This window comes from Scyliorhinus torazame, chromosome 6 (assembly GCF_047496885.1).
Source record: "Scyliorhinus torazame isolate Kashiwa2021f chromosome 6, sScyTor2.1, whole genome shotgun sequence".
Classification (NCBI taxonomy): domain Eukaryota; kingdom Metazoa; phylum Chordata; class Chondrichthyes; order Carcharhiniformes; family Scyliorhinidae; genus Scyliorhinus; species Scyliorhinus torazame.
The window spans coordinates 241,019,358-241,040,343 of NC_092712.1; the positions used below are offsets into that span (position 1 = coordinate 241,019,358).

General features: G+C 47.8%; 1 long non-coding RNA gene across 1 annotated transcript in view; it reads left to right on the forward strand.

Annotated features, from left to right (window-relative positions):
• The first annotated feature begins 2,729 nt into the window (after window positions 1-2,729).
• The window catches only part of LOC140425791 (uncharacterized), a 314,189-nt gene continuing 295,932 nt past the window's right edge, over window positions 2,730-20,986 (forward strand). Inside the window, exon 1 of the long non-coding RNA XR_011948009.1 lies at window positions 2,730-2,810. This is a non-coding gene — a long non-coding RNA (uncharacterized lncRNA). The remainder of the gene's footprint in view (window positions 2,811-20,986) is intronic.

Below are 20,986 nucleotides of genomic sequence, written 5' to 3' on the forward strand. Positions count from 1 at the left end.
CATGTTGGTTCGTTTGTATAGCGGAACACCCAACACGACAGTGTCCAGCTTGAACTGGATGGGGCAGTGGTTGATCTTCATCACTGCTCGCCATTTATCCTCGGAATCCACAGCTAGGATGGATTGGACTTGCAATGTGTCATATTCACACGTTGTAATGATGCCCACATGGCAGGCGTTGTCCAGGCATTCATCATCTGGATCCGTTGCACTGCCGGGATCAGAATCCTGTTGGCGTTGTTGCACACTCCGGATGCGCCGTCGTCGGAATTGGGAGCGCTGGCTCCTGAGTGGTGGTGCAGATCTGCACAGGGCTGCATAGTGGCCTGGCTTCCCGCAGTTTAAACAGAGTCTGCCTCTTGCAGGGCAGTGTTTCTTTAAATGGGCGGTGCCACAATTCGAACATGCCATGACTTCGGCGTCCTGACGCTCCGTGCGTCGTTGCACATGCGCAGTGCGGTTCTCAGAGGTCTGTACCTGCGCAGTGCGGGTTTCGGCCGCTTCGTTATCCCGTTCGCATCGCGCATGCGTCGGGCCCCGGGAAGAGCGTGCGAAATGGCCGCTTTCGTCAATGTTGAGGTACTGCATCCGGGAGATGGCCTGCACACACTCCGCCTCGTGGGAGGCTAGTCTATCATTTTCTGCCGTTTTGTACTGGGAATAGCGATTTTTAGCATGCTCATGCACTGTGCATGTTTCAATCATGACTGGCAGGGTCATATGCTTGATCTTCAGTAACTGATCTCTCAGAGGATCAGAGTGAACTCCAAAAACGATTTGGTCTCTGATCATGGAGTCAGTGATATCATCGAAGTTGCAGGATTGCATTAGCAGTCTAAGGTTAGTTAAATATGAGGTGAAGGATTCGTCTTTACCTTGCGATCGCTGCTTAAATATGTAGCGCTCAAAGATTTCGTTGGTGTCTGTCGTGTTAATCACCCTGGGGATACATGGACTGCAAGTGGATGCAGTTGTACTTGAAAGTAGACTCCAAACTTTGATGTTAGTTCAATACACTTTATTGAACTTGTTAAGCAGAGCACACAGTTCGCTGTGGGTTTGACACTCTACTAATCTAAGTGTGCTTACTGTAACTAACTAGACCAGACTAGCTCTGAGCCACGTGTAGAAGGTACTAACTGATATATACACCCTGACTGTCACTACAGTTGTCACCAGTGGAAAGAGGCAGAGTGTTGATGCTTCGTGTGTTTGAAAATGTGAGACCACCTTCTAGTGTTCTGCCTGGTGATTGGTTGTGTTCTGTCCTGTGTGTTGATTGGCTGTACTGGGTGTCTGTCACTGCCTGTCTGTATCTCATTGAGTGCATGAGTGTATATCATGAAAGTGTCCACCTCACAGTGGCTGTCAAACTTGTCCAGGATGGTCTGAAATTTTGTCTTGTCCTGGTCTTCGGTGAAGTGAAAGGATTTCCAAGGCGTGATCACCCACTGTGGTGAGGAAAAGAGCTATCTTCCGTTCATCAGACGCACCATTGTATCTGATTCTTCGACGTAAAACTGAAATTTCTGCTTGAATGTCCGCCAGTTGGCACTGAGATTGCCGGATGTCCTGAGCTGGTGAGGACCTTGAATCTGTTCCATTGTGCCGGTATACATTCGCTGGTCGTCACGGATCTTGCTGAGTTGAACGAACTAGATTGAACAGACTCCTGGTAGCTTGTTGTGTTATGTAATTTGGAATAACACAAGCTGCCACTTGATGCAGTTTTGAGTAAAAGATGCTCCAGACTTTGAAGTGAGTTCAATGTGTTTTATTGAACTATTAGCACAGTTCTCAATGGGTTCGACTCTCTACTAATGGGGCAGCACGGTAGCAATGTGGATAGCACAATTGCTTCACAGCTCCAGGGTCCCAGGTTCGATTCCGGCTTGGGTCACTGCCTGTGCGGAGTCTGCACATCCTCCCCGTGTGTGCGTGGGTTTCGTCCGGGTGCTTCGGTTTCATCCCACAGTCCAAAGATGTGCAGGTTAGGTGGATTGGCCATGATAAATTGCCCTTAGTGTCCAAAATTGCCCTTAGTGTTGGTTGGGGTTACTGGGTTATGGGGATAGGGTGGAGGTGTTGACCTTGAGTAGGGTGCTCTTTCCAAGAGCCGGTGCAGACTCGATGGGCCGAATGGCCTCCTTCTGCACTGTAAATTCTATGATAATCTATGATAATCTAAATAATGGTATAGTGTAGGTTAGATGGCTTTTGTTTTGGTGCAACATCGTGGGCCGAAGGGCCTGTACTGCGCTGTATTGTTCTATGTTCTATGTTCTAAATGTAGTAACTCAGTCTAACTGAACCAGCCTTGCTCTAAGCCACGTGCTGGGGTGTGATGCTGAGGATACACCCTGTCTCACTCTAGATGTTGGTCTGTGGAAAGAGGCGGGGTGTGAGTGCCTCATCCCTTTTATAGTGAGATACCACCCCTGGATGTCCTGACTGCTCATTGGTCGTGTCCTATTCTATGTGTTCATTACCTGCATGTTTGCATGTCATGACAGATAGTAAGTCTTATTAATATAACACAATAATGAAGGTTACCAGACTTTTCCAAAACTTTCTTTCTGTCAACATTAGTCCATGCTGACTTTAGTTGTATTAATCACCAAGGTAGCAGGACGTCTAAAAAAATATGTTGATTCCAAGCTTTTAGTTCAGCTGAGGCTGTTTAGATAGACCTGTATAATTCTCAATCTCTACTACACATCAACGCCTTTGTATTACCTAAAGATAGCTCTAGTTAAACAGCCAGTCAATTCTTCTTGCTCATGTATGATGTTCCTGTTGCAGTATTTGTGGTAATGTGGTTTAAATTTTTGATTTATGGTGTGTTATGCTGTTGAACTTACTTTTGAACTCACTTTGAAATCATTTACCTGGCATGTACACAGGGGACACAGGTCACTGGTGTCCTTTCTAAGCCAGTCATATAGTTTACTCACTTCTGACTCAGCAAATACTTCAGTGTCACTTTACTGGGGCATGTGACCTTTTGTGGTCAGAGGTTGAGGCCTGATAGTGCTCAGCCCTGCTCCTGTCATGCACTGTTCTCTGTGTTTTTTACACCTGCACTGCAAACAGCAGGACCAACTACACAGAGCTCTCATTGTCTTTGTATTTTGAAACTTGAACTAAATGACCTCTTCTTGCTTCTCAGTAATTTCACTCGGTACCATTCTATTCCAACTGGCTCCTTTTGTTTCTACAAACACATTCTAAGTTTGCCACTTGCTGTGCAAAACAAAGTTTAATTTTCTGTCACAGGCTACATGACATTTGTAGTTGATGGACTAACTTAAATGTTCACAATGAAAAACCATTTCAACCTAAGGTATTTTCTCTTCACAGGGTACCCTCCGTCTCTGTGATTCTTAAGTCATATGATGTGTATTGTCTGATTAAATGATGCATGTTGGTAAGCTGTCTAATAGTAAACTAACGTTTTCTTCTTCTTAGGGAATAAAAGGGTAGCCTATTTAGATAATTAGCTTCCCTTTTATTCTTCCTGCAAAAATGGACTATTTCACATTTGCGCACATTAATGTCCATTTGCCAGACTTTTGCCCACTTACCTGTGTCCCTTTGTACCCTCCTTACATCCTCTTCACAATTTATCTTTGTGTCATCAGCAAATTTAGCAACCATACCTTCAATCCCTTCGTACAAGTCATTTATATAAAATGGAAAAAGTTGAGGTCCCAGCACTGATTGCTGTGACACATCACTCATTACATCCTGCAAACCAGCAAAAGCCATTTATGCCAACTGTTTCCTGTTTGCTTGCCAATCTTATATCCATGCCAATATGTTACCCCCTACACCATAAGCTTATTTTATACAATATCCTGTAATGATATGTAGACTGACATGAAACTAAGGGGTTAATCAGAACACCTGGATGTGGCATGACCACCAGAGGGCACTACACAACTCATTATAAAACCAGACACACACTAGACCATCCCTCTCATTCCTGGCAGGGACTGTAGGATTAGCACCAGAATAGTTTAGATCTCAGGCTGGGTCACCACATGTGGCCTAGATACCAGTTGTACAGTTAGTCATTATCACTGAGTTACTAGAGTTAGATCAGCAGAGTGTCAAACTCATTTATCTAGTTGTTACTGAATAAATCCTTTCAACTTACTTCAAGGACCGGAGTGTCTTTCAACGTCGTCTATGGTCAGTAGCAACTTATGTTAATCAAACAGCATAACATAACACAGCCTATGATAGAATCAAAGAATTCTATGATGCGGCACCTTATCAAATGACTTCTGGAAATCTAAGTACAGTACATCCTGCAGTTCCCGTTTAGCCACAGCACATGCGACTCCTTCAAAGACCTCCCGTAAATTGGTTAATTATGATTTCCCTGTCACAAAATCATGTTGACTCTGCCTGATTGCCTTGAATTTTTCCAAGTGCCCTGCTACACCATCTTTAATAATGGCTTCTAGCATTTTGCCTATGACAGATATTAGGCTAACTGACCTGTAGTTTCTTGCTTTCTGCCTCCTTCCCATTCTGAATGAAGGAGTTAAATTTACTATCTTCCAAACTAATGAAACCTTCCCCGAATATAAGAAATTTTGGAAAATTAAAACAACTATCTCATTAGCCAATTCTTTGAAGACCTTAGGCTGAATTCCATTCAGACATGGAGATTTGTCAGCTCACAGACCCAATAATTTGCTCAATACTACTTCCTTGATGATTGTAATTTTCCTGAGTTCCTCCCTCCTACATAGTGAGGAATGATGCAAAGTATCTGTTTAATTCATCCACCATAGCCCTATTTTCCATGATCAATTTCCCAGACCCACTTTCAAAAAGAACAGTGCTTACTTTGTTAACTCTTTTCCTATTTGAATATCTATAAAACTCTTAGTATCCATCTTTATATTACCAGCTAGCTTCTCATAATCCCTCCATATCAATATTTTTGTCAATCTTTGAATTATTTTTGCTCTGCCCATCTTTTACCTTGCCACTCGTCTGTGTAAATTTATGATATTTCTTTCATTTCTCTTTCAGCTCCAGCCAAATGAATCTGTCCTTGACCTCTCTTGTATATCCTCACTCACTAGCACTTCATCCTTCAGGTGAAATGCTAATCAGAGGCATAAAAGATCAGATGACATATTTAAAGAAGTGCAGATGAATTCTCTCTTATTTGGGTCAATATTTATCCTTCAACAATCACAACTAAAACAGATTATCCAGTCATTATTGTGATTTCGGGAACCCTGCTGTCTGCAAATTGGTTGTTGTGTTTTCTGTATTTCAACAATGATTACATCACAAAATTAATTATTTAGCGACATTTTGGATATCCTGTGTTGTGAAAAATGCATACTAAATGGGAGAAATGTATTTTCTTTTTCTTTCTTCCTCAGATCAATAATAACTTACAGCAATAAAGATTGGCAATCTAAATTTTAAAAAAAGGCAATCAAGTTACTCAGACCTAAATCAGAAGTGGCCCAAGTTCAATCCTTGCATCTCTGCAGAATTAGCTCGTCTCAACCAGGACAGTTGTGAGGAGCACAATAATTATCCTGAGCATTTATGAGTGAGGGATTGAGAAATAAAGCAAGCAAAGTAATTTCTCATGACTGACATGCAGTAACCTCTCCAGGTAACTATGAATATTATGTCAGTTATGAAAAGACTAATGCAACCACAAACAACAAAGAACAAAGAAAGGTAAATCAAAGGAAGAGGCCTTTGGCCCTCCAAGCTTGCGCCAACCATGCTGTTCATCTAACCTAAACCCTTCTACACTTCCGGGGTCCGTATCACTCACCCATCCTATTTATGTATTTGTCAAGACGTCCCTGTGGAAACAACTTCCCTCGAACATCTCCTCTAAACTTTACCCCTCGCACCTTAAACTTTTGTCCCCCAGTAATTGACTTTTCCACTCAGGGGAAAAAGCTTCTGACTATGCACTCTGTCCATACCCCTCATAATTTTGAAGACATCTATCAGGTCGCACCTCAACCTCCATCGTTCCAGTGAGAACAAACCCGGGTTTATTCAACCTCTCCTCATAGCTAATGTCCTCCACACCAGGCAACATCCTGGTAAACCGCTTCTGTGCATTCTCCAAAGCCTCCACATCCTTCTGTCAGCGTGGTGACCAGAATTGAACACTAATTTCCAAGTGTGGCCTAACTAAGGTTCTATGCAGCTGCAACATGACTTGCCAATTTTCATACTCAATGCCACAGCCGGTGAAGGCAAGCATATTGTACGCCTTCTTTACTACCTTCTCCACCTGCGTTGCTCTTCAGTGACCTGTGTACCTGTACAGCCAGATCCCTCTGCCTATCAATACTTTTAAGGGTTTTGCAATTTACTACATATTTCCCACCTGTATTAGACCTTCCAAAATGCATTACCTCACATTTGTCCGGATTAAACTCAATCTGCCATCTGTTCGCCCAAGTCTCCAACCGATCTACATGCTGCTGTATCCTCTGACAGTCCTCATCACGATCCACAATTCATCCTACCTTTGAGTCGTCCGCAAACTTACTAATCAGACCAGTTACATTTTCCTCCAAATCATTTATATAAACTACAAATAACAAAGGTTCCAGCCACTGATCCCTGTGGAACATCACGAGTCACAGTCTTCGATTCAGAAAAGCACCCTTCCACTGCTATCCTCTGTCTTCTATGAACGAGTCAGATCTGTATCCATCTTGCCAGCTCAGCTCTGATCCCATGTGACTTCACCATCTATACCAATCTGCCATGAGGGACCTTGCCAAAGGCCTTACTGAAGTCCATGTAGATAATATCCACTGCCCTACCTTCATCATTCATCTTTGTCACTTCCTTGAAAAACTCGATCAAGTAAGTGAGACATGACCTCCCCTTCACAAAACCATGCTGCCTCTCCTAATACATCCAATTGTTTCCAAATGGGAGTAAATCCTGTCTTGAAGAATCCTCTCCAATAATTTCTCTACCACTGGCGTAAGGCTCACCCGTCTTTAATTTCTGGATTATTCTTGCTACACTTTTTAAACAAAGGAAAAACTTTGGCTATTCTCCAGTCCTCTGGGATCTCACCTTTAGCCAGTGAAGATACAAAGATTTCTGTTAAGACCCCAGCAATTTCCTCCCTTGCCTCTCTCAGTATTCTGGGGTAGATCCCATCCGGCCCTGGGGACTTATCTACTTTAATGTTTGTCAAGATGCCCAACACCTCCTCCTTTTTGATCAATGTGACCCAGACTATCTACACAGCCTTCCCCAGACTCATCATCCACCAAATCTTTCTCTTTGGTGAATACTGATGCAAAGTACTCATTTAGTACCTCACCCATTTCCTCTGGCTCCATGCATAGATTCCCTCCCCTCTCCTTGAGTGGGCCAACCCTTTCCCTAGCTCCACTCTTGCTCTTTATATACGTGTAAAAAATCTAGGGATTTTTTCTTCATCCTGTTTGCCAATGACTTTTCAAGACCCCTTTTAGCCCTCCTGACTCCTTGATTAAATTCCTTCCTACTCTCCTTATATTCCTCTCAGGCTTCGTCTGTTCCCAGCCTTATAGCCCTTACAAATGCTTCCTTTCTCTTTTGGACTAGGCTCACGATATCCCTCATTATCCAAGGTTCCCGAAACTTGCCATACTTATCCTTCTTCCTCACAGGAACATGCCGGTCCTGAATTCCTTTCAACTGACATTTGAAAGACTCCCACATGCCAGATGATGAATTACCCTCAAACATCTGCCCCAATCTAGATTCTTCAGTTCGTGCCGAATATTGTTATAATAAGCCTACCCCAATTTAGCACCTTCACCCAAGGACTACGGGTATCTTGATCCAACAGCATCTTAAATCGTACTGAATTATGATCACTGTTCTCAAAATGCTCCCCTACTGAAACTTCGATCACCTCGTCGGGCCCATTCCCCACTACCAGTTCTAGTATGGTCTCTTCCCTAGTTGGACTATCTACATATTGTTTCAAGAAGCCCTCCTGATGCTCCTTACAAACTCTGCCCATCCAAGCCTCTAGCACTAAGTGAGTCCCAGTTAATATAGGGGAAGTTAAAATCACCCACCACAACAACCCTGTTGCTTTTATATCTTTCCAAGATCTGCCTACATATCTACTCCTCTATCTCCCACTGTTGGGAGACCTATAGTAAACCCCCAGCATTGTGACTGCACCCTTCTTATTCCTGATCTCTACCCATATAGCCTCACTTCTCTCTGAGGTGTCCTCCCGCAGTACAACTGTGATATTCTCCTCAACCAGTAATGCAACTCCCCACCCCTTTTACATCCCCCTGTATCCCGCCTGAAACATCTACATCCTGGGACGTTTAGCTGCCGATCGTGGCTCTCCCTCAACCAAATCTCTGTAATGGCAACAACATCATAGTTCCAAGTACTAATCCAAGCTTTAAATTAATTTTTCTTCTCGCATTGAAACAAATGCACTCAGACCACCTCTGTGTTCAGCAACCTCTCCCTGCGAGTCTTACTGGTCCTATTTTCTAGTTTCCCCCAGTCAGTTACTTCACCTTATAGAACATAGAACATAGAACAATACAGCGCAGTACAGGCCCTTCGGCCCACGATGTTGCACCAAAACAAAAGCCATCTAACCTACACTATGCCATTATCATCCATATGTTTATCCAATAAACTTTTAAATGCCCTCAATGTTGGCGAGTTCACTACTGTAGCAGGTAGGGCATTCCACGGCCTCACTACTCTTTGCGTAAAGAACCTACCTCTGACCTCTGTCCTATATCTATTACGCCTCAGTTTAAAGTTATGTCCCCTCGTGCCAGCCATATCCATCCGCGGGAGAAGGCTCTCACTGTCCACCCTATCCAACCCCCTGATCATTTTGTATGCCTCTATTAAGTCTCCTCTTAACCTTCTTCTCTCCAACGAAAACAACCTCAAGTCCATCAGCCTTTCCTCATAAGATTTTCCCTCCATACCAGACAACATCCTGCTAAATCTCCTCTGCACCCGCTCCAAAGCCTCCACGTCCTTCCTATAATGCGGTGACCAGAACTGTACGCAATACTCCAAATGCGGCCGTACCAGAGTTCTGTACAGCTGCAACATGATCTCCCGACTCCGGAACTCAATCCCTCTACCAATAAAGGCCAACACTCCATAGGCCTTCTTCACAACCCTATCAACCTGGGTGGCAACTTTCAGGGATCTATGTACATGGACACCTAGATCCCTCTGCTCATCCACACTTTCAAGAACTTTACCATTAGCCAAATATTCCGCATTCCTGTTATTCCTTCCAAAGTGAATCACCTCACACTTCTCTACATTAAACTCCATTTGCCACCTCTCAGCCCAGCTCTGCAGCTTATCTATATCCCTCTGTAACCTGCTACATCCTTCCACACTATCGACAACACCACCGACTTTAGTATCGTCTGCAAATTTACTCACCCACCCTTCTGCGCCTTCCTCTAGGTCATTGATAAAAATGACAAACAGCAACGGCCCCAGAACAGATCCTTGTGGTACTCCACTTGTGACTGTACTCCATTCTGAACATTTCCCATCAACCACCACCCTCTGTCTTCTTTCAGCTAGCCAATTTCTGATCCACATCTCTAAATCACCCTCAATCCCCAGCCTCCGTATTTTTTGCAATAGCCTACCGTGGGGAACCTTATCAAACGCTTTGCTGAAATCCATATATACCACATCAACTGCTCTACCCTCGTCTACCTGTTCAGTCACCTTCTCAAAGAACTCAATAAGGTTTGTGAGGCATGACCTACCCTTCACAAAGCCATGCTGACTATCCCTGATCATATTATTCCTATCTAGATGATTATAAATCTTGTCTCTTATAACCTCTTATGACCTATCGTTCCATTTCCCACACCCCTGCCACACTAGTTTAAACCCTCCCGTGTGACACTGTAAACCTCGTGGCCAGGATATTTTTGCCTCTCCAGTTTAGATGCAACCCGTCCTTCATGTACAGGTTCTCCGTGCCCCAGAAGAGATCCCAATGGTCCAGATATCTGAAACCCTCCCTCCTACACCAACTGTTTAGCCACGTGTTTAACTGTACTATCTTCCTATTTCTAGCTTCATTGGCACATGGCACAGGGAGTAATCCCGAGATTACAACCCTAAAGGTTCTGTTTTTTTAACTTTCTACCTAATGATGGGGAGATATTAGAAATTGTTTCAGACAATTTAAAAGTTTAAGCAGAATGGAAAAGTGTTAGCAGCAGAGGAAAGGGGATATGCCCAGACCTAGCTCCCATTCAAACCTAACATCGTGAGGGAATGCATAATGTGATTCAGCAAAGACCCATTGTTCTTCAGGATATTCCTGCAGGACCAGATTTCCTCCCATTAACAGAGTCTGAGGACCTAATGGTCTAATAATGGAAATTTAGTTGCATTAGCTCCGGCCTTTTGTGTAGACGCAAATGAGTGATTTGCCAAATAATGGGAATAAATTCAGGGTGACCACCTCACAGGAGAAGCTTTGCTTGAAGGGCTGGGCAGAGTTTAGAGAAAGAGAGAGAGAGAGGGAAATCTTTTTGGAAACCAAAGCAGGTGGGAGCCAGTGGAAGAGGTCACGACAGAGATCCACAGGAGGATGTCATGAACATGCGGTCATAAGGCAGTGTCAGAGGAGCATGAAAAGGGCAGCCAGTCTGATCAGGAACCCATAAAGCTTAAAGAAAGGATTCTAAAAGAGATGTCTGTTGTGACTTCTGTTTTATTACTATTAACCACCATAGGCGAGTGTGTTCCGTGTATTGGACAAATGATCACACAACCAGTATTTTAGTACAATTATAGTTTATTATCAAACATAGGCTTGGTTCTATACTTAATAACTTACACGCTAGTACACATTAGACTATATCTAGCAGTTTAAATGACCTTTACTTAACTTCCAAGTGACCGACCTTGTGTAGATAAGGCCTATGTCTGGTTCCCCACGTGTGGCGGCTGGAGGTCGTCTGGTGCGTCTAAGCTGAGTGTCGTCTTTTAGGTGGAGATCGCGGGTCCTTGAACTTGGCTGGCCGATTTGCTGCAGTTGGTAGACAGAAGCCAGTCCCAAAAGAGACAGAATGTTGGTTGCGCAGTTCTTATCCTCCGATCTTTCACGCTCTTTTGGGCGGGCCCAGGTAGGGATCCAATGGATCGATAGGATTTCGATCACCCTAATCGATTCGGGCTAATTAGGGGCGAGTACCTTGATAGCTGGGCGGGTACTAGTTGTTATTGTCTAAGGCACGTAGGCACTCCCAAATAAGTTAAATAGGCGTCCCTGAGTCTGTTACTAATGTTAAATTTCAATCTGAAGCCCATTGTCCTGGGGAGACCTGTGAGTGACCTCTAGCTGGTGCGAGTTTCTGTATAGGTTTGGGTTGTTATTTGCCAATACACACAAGCTGTGTCTTGTCTGTGTCCCAACCTGACCACAATTCCCATCATCCTTTGTGTGGGTGTCCATTTTAGATAACAGAAGAAAGATTGCTCCCAAAATCAAAGTACTGCCTTTGTCTGGATGAATAAGTGGAATGAAAGCTGAATTATTTTATTTTGGAAAGTATTTTTATTAAATTTTTAATCTTTCAAAAGAATATAATAGACATGAACCATAACAAACATTCTTTATCAATAAACACTTTTTACAAAGACTCACTTCCAAACTTCCCCCCTCCGTAAACAAATAAACCCCTCTTCCCCCTTAAACTTTAGCAGTGACCAATTCTTTGATACACACCACGAACAGTCACTATCTTCAATAAAACCCCTCAATCGACCCTCTCAAGGTGTACTTGGTGTTCACAAACACCATCTAATTACCTAGCCATACCAAAGTCTTCGGTGGTGTTGCCATCCTCCAGCCCAATAAGATTCGCCTCCAAGCCACCAGCAAAGCAAAGGCCAGGACATTGGCCGTGCTCCATCTGCAGTTCCAGCACTTCAGAGACCTCAAATATTGCCACCAGTGGGCAGGGTTTCACCTCCACATTCAAGATCGCTGACATGGTGTCAAAAAAGGACCCCAAAACTCCACCAAACTGGGGCACGGCCAGAACATGGGCATGTTATGTGCAAGCCCTCTAGAACAACACTTGCACCTGTACTCCGTCTCTTCAAAAAAGCGGCTCATCTTCGCTTTAGTGAGGTGAGCTCGAAAAACTTCTTTCAGCTGAATGAGGCTCAGCCTCATGCAAGATAATGTTGCATTGATCCTCCTCAATGCCTGACACCACACCTCATCCTCTAGTTTCTGCCCCAACTCGTCCATCCATTTCCCCTTCGTCCCCTCAACTGAACACCTCCCCTGCTGTACGCTGTTACATCCCGGACATTATACCCTCGACCAATCCTGCGCAGGATAAAATCCATTCCAACAAGGTGGATGACTGAGCCACCAGAAAGACTGGAACACACTGCTTAACACAGCGCCACTTCTGAAGGTACCTAAATCCATCTGCATCCAAAAGCGCTCTATATATCCTTTAACTTCTCCAAGCTAGTGAACCGTCCCTTCTCCAAGCTAGTGAACCGTCCCTTCTCCAAGCTAGCAAACCGTCCCTTCTCCAAGCTAGCGAACATCCCTTCTCCAAGCAAGCAAACCGTCCCTTCTCCAAGGTAGCAAACCGTCCTGTCTCCAAGGTAGCGAACGGTCCCTTCTCCAAGCTAGCGAACCATCCCTTCTCCAAGCTAGCAAACAGTCCCTTCTCCAAGCCAGCAAACCATCCCTTCTCCAAGCTAGCAAACCGTCCCCTCTCCATGCCAGCGAACCGTCCCCTCTCCATGCCAGCGAACCGTCCCCTCTCCATGCCAGCGAACGGTCCCTTCTCCAAGCTAGCAAACCGTCCCTTCTCCAAGCTAGCAAACCGTCCATTCTCCAAGCTAGCAAAACGACCCTTCTCCATGCCAGCGAACCGTCCGTTCTCCAAGCGAACAAACCGTCCCTTCTCCATGCCAGCGAACCGTCCCTTCTCCAAGCTAGCAAACCGTCCCAGCTCCAAGCTAGCAAACCGTCCCTTCTCCAAGCTAGCAAACCGACCCTTCTCCAAGCTAGCTAACCGTTCCTTCTCCAAGCTAGCAAACCGTCCCTTCTCCAAGCTAGTAACCCGTCCCTTCTTCAAGCTGGCAAACCGTCCCTTCTCCAAACAAATGAACCGTCCATTCTCCAAGCAAGCGAACCGTCCCTTCTCCAAGCTAGCAAACCGTCCCTTCTCCAAACCAGCGAACCATCCCTTCTCCAAGCTAGCGAACCATCCCTTCTCCAAGTTAGCAAACCATCCCTTCTCCAAACCTGCGAACCGTCCCTTCTCCAAGCTAGCGAACCGTCCCTTCTCCAAGCTAGCGAACCGTCCCTTCTCCAAGCTAGCGAACCGTCTCTTCTCCAAGCTAGCAAACCGTCCCTTCTCCATGCCTGCGAACCATCCCTTCTCCAAGCTGGCGAACCGTTCCTTCTCCAAGCTAGCAAATCGTCCCTTCTCCAAGCTCGCGTACAGTCCCTTCTCCAAGCTAGCAAACTGTCCCTTCTCCAAGCTAGCGAACCATCCCTTCTCCAAGCTAGCGAACCATCCCTTCTCCAAGCTAGCGAACCGTCCCTTCTCCAAGCTAGCGAACCGTCCCTTCTCCAAGCTAGCGAACCGTCTCTTCTCCAAGCTAGCAAACCGTCCCTTCTCCATGCCTGCGAACCATCCCTTCTCCAAGCTGGCGAACCGTCCCTTCTCCAAGCTAGCAAATCGTCCCTTCTCCAAGCTCGCGAACAGTCCCTTCTCCAAGCTAGCAAACTGTCCCTTCTCCAAGCTAGCGAACCATCCCTTCTCCAAGCTAGCGAACCATCCCTTCTCCAAGCTAGCGAACCATCCCTTCTCCAAGCGAGCGAACCGTCCCTTCTCCAAGATAGAAAACCGTCCCTTCTCTATGCTAGCGAACCGTCCCTTCTCCAAACCAGCGAACCATCCCTTATGCAAGCTAGCGAAACGCCCCTTCTCCAAGCTAGCAAATCGTCCCTTCTCCAAACCAGCGAACCATCCCTTCTCCAAACTACCGAACGTCCCTTCTCCAAGCTAGCAAACCGTACCTTCTCCAAACCTGCGAACCGTCCCGTCTCCAAGCTAGCAAACCGTCCCTTCTCCATACCTGCGAACCGTCCCTTCTCCAAGCTGGCGAACCGTCCCTTCTCCAAGCTAGCGCAACCATCGCTTCTCCAAGCTAGCGAACCGTCCCTTCTCCAAGCTAGCAAACCGTCCCTTCTCCAAGCTCGCGAACTATCCCTTCTCCAAACCAGCGAACCATCCCTTCTTCAAGCTAGCGAACCGTTCCTTCTCCAAACCAGTGAACCATCCCTTCTCCAAGCTAGCAAACAGTCCCTTCTCCAAGCTAGCAAACCATCCCTTCGCCAAGCTAGCATCCGTCCCTTCTCCTAGCTAGCGAACCGTCCCTTCACCAAGCTAGCAAATCGTCCCTTCTCCAAACCAGCGAACAATCCCTTCTCCAAACTACCGAACTGTCCCTTCTCCTAGCTAGCAAACCGTCCCTTCTCCAAGCTAGCGAACCGTCTCTTCTCCAAGCTAGCAAACCGTCCCTTCTCCATGCCTGCGAACCATCCCTTCTCCAAGCAGGCGAACCGTCCCTTCTCCAAGCTAGCGTAACCATCGCTTCTCTAAGCTAGCGAACCGTCCCTTCTCCAAGCTAGCAAACCGTCCCTTCTCCAAGCTCGCGAACCATCCCTTCTCCAAACCAGCGAACCATCCCTTCTTCAATCTAGCGAACCGTTCCTTCTCCAAAGCAGTGAACCATCCCTTCTCCAAGCTAGCAAACAGTCCCTTCTCCAAGCTAGCAAACCATCCCTTCGCCAAGCTAGCATCCGTCCCTTCTCCAAGCTAGCGAACCGTCCATTCTCCACACCAGCGAACCATCCCTTATCCAAGCTAGCGAAACGTCCCTTCTCCAAGCTAGCAAATCGTCCCTTCTCCAAACCAGCGAACCATCCCTTCTCCAAACTACCGAATTGTCCCTTCTCCTAGCTAGCAAACTGTCCCTTCTCCAAGCTAGCGAACCATCCCTTCTCCAAGCTAGCGAACCATCCCTTCTCCAAGCTAGCGAACCATCCGTTCTCCAAGCGAGCGAACCGTCCCTTCTCCCAGCTAGAAAACCGTCCCTTCTCTATGCTAGCGAACCGTCCCTTCTCCAAACTAGCGAACCATCCCTTATGCAAGCTAGCGAAACGCCCCTTCTCCAAGCTAGCAAATCGTCCCTTCTCCAAACCAGCGAACCATCCCTTCTCCAAACTACCGAACGTCCCTTCTCCAAGCTAGCAAACCGTACCTTCTCCAAACCTGCGAACCGTCCCGTCTCCAAGCTAGCAAACCGTCCCTTCTCCATACCTGCGAACCGTCCCTTCTCCAAGCTAGCGCAACCATCGCTTCTCCAAGCTAGCGAACCGTCCCTTCTCCAAGCTAGCAAACCGTCCCTTCTCCAAGCTCGCGAACTATCCCTTCTCCAAACCAGCGAACCATCCCTTCTTCAAGCTAGCGAACCGTTCCTTCTCCAAACCAGTGAACCATCCCTTCTCCAAGCTAGCAAACAGTCCCTTCTCCAAGCTAGCAAACCATCCCTTCGCCAAGCTAGCATCCGTCCCTTCTCCAAGCTAGCGAACCGTCCCTTCACCAAGCTAGCAAATCGTCCCTTCTCCAAACCAGCGAACCATCCCTTCTCCAAACTACCGAACTGTCCCTTCTCCTAGCTAGCAAACCGTCCCTTCTCCAAGCTAGCAAACTGTCCCTTCTCCAAGCTAGCGAACCATCCCTTCTCCAAGCTAGCGAACCATCCCTTCTCCAAGCTAGCGAACCATCCCTTCTCCAAGCTAGCGAACCATCCCTTCACCAAGCTAGCGAACCATCCCTTCTCCAAGCTAGCGAACCATCCCTTCTCCAAGCTAGCGAACCATCCCTTCTCCAAGCTAGAAAACCGTCCCCTCTCCAAACCAGTGAACCATCCCTTATCCAAGCTAGCGAAACGTCCCTTCTCCAAGCTAGCAAATCGTCCCTTCTCCAAACCAGCGAACCATCCCTTCTCCAAACTACTGAACCGTCCCTTCTCCAAGCTAGCAAACCGTACCTTCTCCAAACCTGCGAACCGTCCCGTCTCCAAGCTAGCAAACCGTCCCTTCTCCAAGCTAGTGAACCGTCCCATCTCCAAGCAAGCAAACCGTCCCTTCTCCAAGCTAGCGAACAGTCCCTTCTCCAAGCTAGCGAACAGTCCCTTCTGCAAGCTTGCAAACTGTCGCTCCTCCAAGCTAGAATAACCGTCTCTTCAAGCTAGCGACCCATTCCTTCTCCAAGCTAGCGAACCATCGCTTCTCCAAGCTAGCAAACCGTCCCTTCTCCAAGCTAGCGAACGGTCCATTCTCCAAGCTAGCGAACAGTCCCTTCTGCAAGCTAGCAAACCGTCGCTCCTCCAAGCTAGAATAACCGTCTCTTCAAGCTAGCGACCCATTCCTTCTCCAAGCTAGCGAACCATCGCTTCTCCAAGTTAGCAAACCGTCACTTCTCCAAGCTAGCGACCCATTCCTTCTCCAAGCTAGCGAACCATCGCTTCTCCAAGCTAGCGAACCGTCCCTTCTCCAAGCTAGCAAACCATCCTTCTCCAAGCTAGCGAACCATCCCTTCTCCAAGCTAGCGAACCATCGCTTCTCCAAGCTAGCGAACCGTCCCTTCTCCAAGCTAGCAAACAGTCCCTTCTCCAAGCTAGCAAACCATCCCTTCGCCAAGCTAGCATCCGTCCCTTCTCCAAGCTAGCGAACCGTCCCTTCTCCAAACCAGCGAACCATCCCTTATCCAAGCTAGCGAAACGTCCCTTCTCCAAGCTAGCAAATCGTCCCTTCTCCAAACCAGCGAACCATCCCTTCTCCAAACTACCGAATTGTCCCTTCTCCTAGCTAGCAAACTGTCCCTTCTCCAAGCTAGCGAACCATCCCTTCTCCAAGCTAGCGAACCATCCCTTCTCCAAGCTAGCGAACCATCCGTTCTCCAAGCGAGCGAACCGTCCCTTCTCCCAGCTAGAAAACCGTCCCTTCTCTATGCTAGCGAACCGTCCCTTCTCCAAACTAGCGAACCATCCCTTATGCAAGCTAGCGAAACGCCCCTTCTCCAAGCTAGCAAATCGTCCCTTCTCCAAACCAGCGAACCATCCCTTCTCCAAACTACCGAACGTCCCTTCTCCAAGCTAGCAAACCGTACCTTCTCCAAACCTGCGAACCGTCCCGTCTCCAAGCTAGCAAACCGTCCCTTCTCCATACCTGCGAACCGTCCCTTCTCCAAGCTAGCGCAACCATCGCTTCTCCAAGCTAGCGAACCGTCCCTTCTCCAAGCTAGCAAACCGTCCCTTCTCCAAGCTCGCGAACTATCCCTTCTCCAAACCAGCGAACCATCCCTTCTTCAAGCTAGCGAACCGTTCCTTCTCCAAACCAGTGAACCATCCCTTCTCCAAGCTAGCAAACAGTCCCTTCTCCAAGCTAGCAAACCATCCCTTCGCCAAGCTAGCATCCGTCCCTTCTCCAAGCTAGCGAACCGTCCCTTCACCAAGCTAGCAAATCGTCCCTTCTCCAAACCAGCGAACCATCCCTTCTCCAAACTACCGAACTGTCCCTTCTCCTAGCTAGCAAACCGTCCCTTCTCCAAGCTAGCAAACTGTCCCTTCTCCAAGCTAGCGAACCATCCCTTCTCCAAGCTAGCGAACCATCCCTTCTCCAAGCTAGCGAACCATCCCTTCTCCAAGCTAGCGAACCATCCCTTCACCAAGCTAGCGAACCATCCCTTCTCCAAGCTAGCGAACCATCCCTTCTCCAAGCTAGCGAACCTTCCCTTCTCCAAGCTAGAAAACCGTCCCCTCTCCAAACCAGTGAACCATCCCTTATCCAAGCTAGCGAAACGTCCCTTCTCCAAGCTAGCAAATCGTCCCTTCTCCAAACCAGCGAACCATCCCTTCTCCAAACTACTGAACCGTCCCTTCTCCAAGCTAGCAAACCGTACCTTCTCCAAACCTGCGAACCGTCCCGTCTCCAAGCTAGCAAACCGTCCCTTCTCCAAGCTAGTGAACCGTCCCATCTCCAAGCAAGCAAACCGTCCCTTCTCCAAGCTAGCGAACAGTCCCTTCTCCAAGCTAGCGAACAGTCCCTTCTGCAAGCTTGCAAACCGTCGCTCCTCCAAGCTAGAATAACCGTCTCTTCAAGCTAGCGACCCATTCCTTCTCCAAGCTAGCGAACCATCGCTTCTCCAAGCTAGCAAACCGTCCCTTCTCCAAGCTAGCGAACGGTCCATTCTCCAAGCTAGCGAACAGTCCCTTCTGCAAGCTAGCAAACCGTCGCTCCTCCAAGCTAGAATAACCGTCTCTTCAAGCTAGCGACCCATTCCTTCTCCAAGCTAGCGAACCATCGCTTCTCCAAGTTAGCAAACCGTCACTTCTCCAAGCTAGCGACCCATTCCTTCTCCAAGCTAGCGAACCATCGCTTCTCCAAGCTAGCGAACCGTCCCTTCTCCAAGCTAGCAAACCATCCTTCTCCAAGCTAGCGAACCATCCCTTCTCCAAGCTAGCGAACCATCGCTTCTCCAAGCTAGCGAACCGTCCCTTCTCCAAGCTAGCAAACCATCCTTCTCCAAGCTAGCATAACATCCCTTCTCCAAGCTCGCAAACCGTCCCTTCTCCATGCCAGCGTCCCTTCTCCAAGCTAGCAAATCGTCCCTTCTCAAAGCTAGCAAAGCGTCCCTTCTCCAAATCAGCGAACCGTCCCTTCTCCAAGCTAGCAAACCGTTCCTTCTCTAAGCTAGCGAACCGCTCCTTCTCCAAACCAGCGAACCATCCCTTCTCCAAGATAGCGAAACGTCCCTTCTCCAAGCTAGCAAACCGTCTCTTCTCCAATCTAGCAAAGGGGTCCCTTCTCCAAGCTAGCAAACCATATCTTCTCTAAGCTAGCGAACCGTTCCTTCTCCAATGCAGCGAACCATCCCTTCTCCAAGCTCGCAAACCGTCCCTTCTCCATGCTAGCGTCCCTTCTCCAAGCTAGCAAACAGGTCCCTAGCTAGCAGACCGTCCCTTCACAAAGCTAGCAAATTGTCCCTTCTCCAAATCAGCGAACCGTCCCTTCTCCAAGCTAGCAAACCGTCCATTCTCTAAGCTGGAGAACCGCTCCTTCTCTAAACCAGCCAAGATTCCCTTCTCCAAACTAGCGAACCATCCCTTCTCCAAGCTAGCGAAACATCCCCTCTCCAAGCTACCAAACCGTCCCTTCTCCAAGCAAGCGAACCGTCTCTTCTCCAAGCTACCAAACCGTCCCTTCTCCAAGCTAGCGAACCGTCCCTTATCCAAGTTAGCAAACCGTCCCTTCTCCACGCCCGCGAATCATCCCTTCTCCAAACCAGCGAACCATCCCTTCTCCAAGCAAGCAAAGCGTCCCTTCTCCAAGCTAGCGAACCGTCCCTTCTCCAAGCTAGCAAACTGTCCCTTCTCCTAGCTAGCAAACCGTCCCTTCTCCAAGCTAGCAAACTGTCCCTTCCCTAAGCTAGCGAACCATCCCTTTTCCAAGCTAGCAAAACGTCCCTTCTCCAAGCTCGCGAACCGTCCCTTCTCCATGCTAGCGAACTGTCCTTCTCCAAGCTAGCAAACCGACCCTTCTCCAAGCTAGCGAACCATTCCTTCTCCAAGCTAGCAAACCGTCCCTTCTTCAAGCTGGCAAACCGTCCCTTCTCCAAACCAATGAACCATCCAGCCTCCAAGCTAGCGAACCGTCCCTTCTCCAAGCTAGGAAACCGTCCCTTCTCCAAGCTCCGAACCGTCCCTTCTCCAAGCTAGCGAACCGTCCCTTCTCCAAGCTAGCGAACCGTCTCTTCTCCAAGCTATCGAACCGTCCCTTCTCCAGGCTTGCAAACCGTCCCTTCTCCATACCTGCGAACCGTCCCTTCTCCAAGCTGGCGAACTGTCCCTTCTCCAAGCTAGCGTAACCATCGCTTCTCCAAGCTAGCGAACCGTCCCTTCTCCAAGCTAGCAAACCGTCCCTTACCCAAGCCCGCGAACCAACCCTTCTCCAAACCAGCGAACCATCCCTTCTCCAAGCAAGCGAACCGTTCCTTCTCCAAACCAGCGAACCATCCCTTCTCCAAACCAGCAAACCGTCCCTTCTCCAAGCTAGCGAACCATCCCTTTACCAAGCTAGCAAACCGTCCCTTCTGCAAGCTAGCGAACTACCATTCTCCAAGCTAGTAAAACCGTCCCTTCTCCAAACCAGCGAACCATCCCTTCTCCAAGCTAGAAAACCGTCCCTTCTCCAAGCTAGCAAACCGTGCCTTCTCCAAACCAGCGAACCATCCCTTCTGCAAGCTAGAAAACCGTCCCTTCTCCAAACCAGCGAACCATCCCTTCTCCAAGCTAGAAAACTGTCCCTTCTCCAAGCTAGCAAACCGTCCCTTCTCCAAACCACCGAACCATCCCTTCTCCAAGCTAGCGAACCGTCCCTTCTCCAAGCTAGCGAACCGTCTCTTCTCCAAACCAGCGAACAGTCCCTTCTGCAAGCTAGCAAACCGTCGCTCCTCCAAACTAGAATAACCGTCTCTTCAAGCTCGCGACCCATTCCTTCTCCAAGCTAGCGAACCATCGCTTCTCCAAGCTAGCAAACCGTCCCTTCTCCAAGCTAGCGAACTGTCCCTTATCCAAGCTAGCGAACTGTCCCTTATCCAAGCTAGCGAACCGTCCCTTCTCCAAGCTAGCGAACCGTCCCTTCTCCAAGCTAGCAAACCGTCCCTTCTCCAAACCTGCGAACCGCCCCTTCTCCAAGCTGGCGAACGTTCCCTTCCCCAAGCTAGTGAACCGTCTCTTCTCCAAGCTAGAAAACCATCCCTTCTCCATACCTGAGAACCGTCCCTTCTCCAAGCTAGTAAACCGTCCCTTCTCCGAGTTA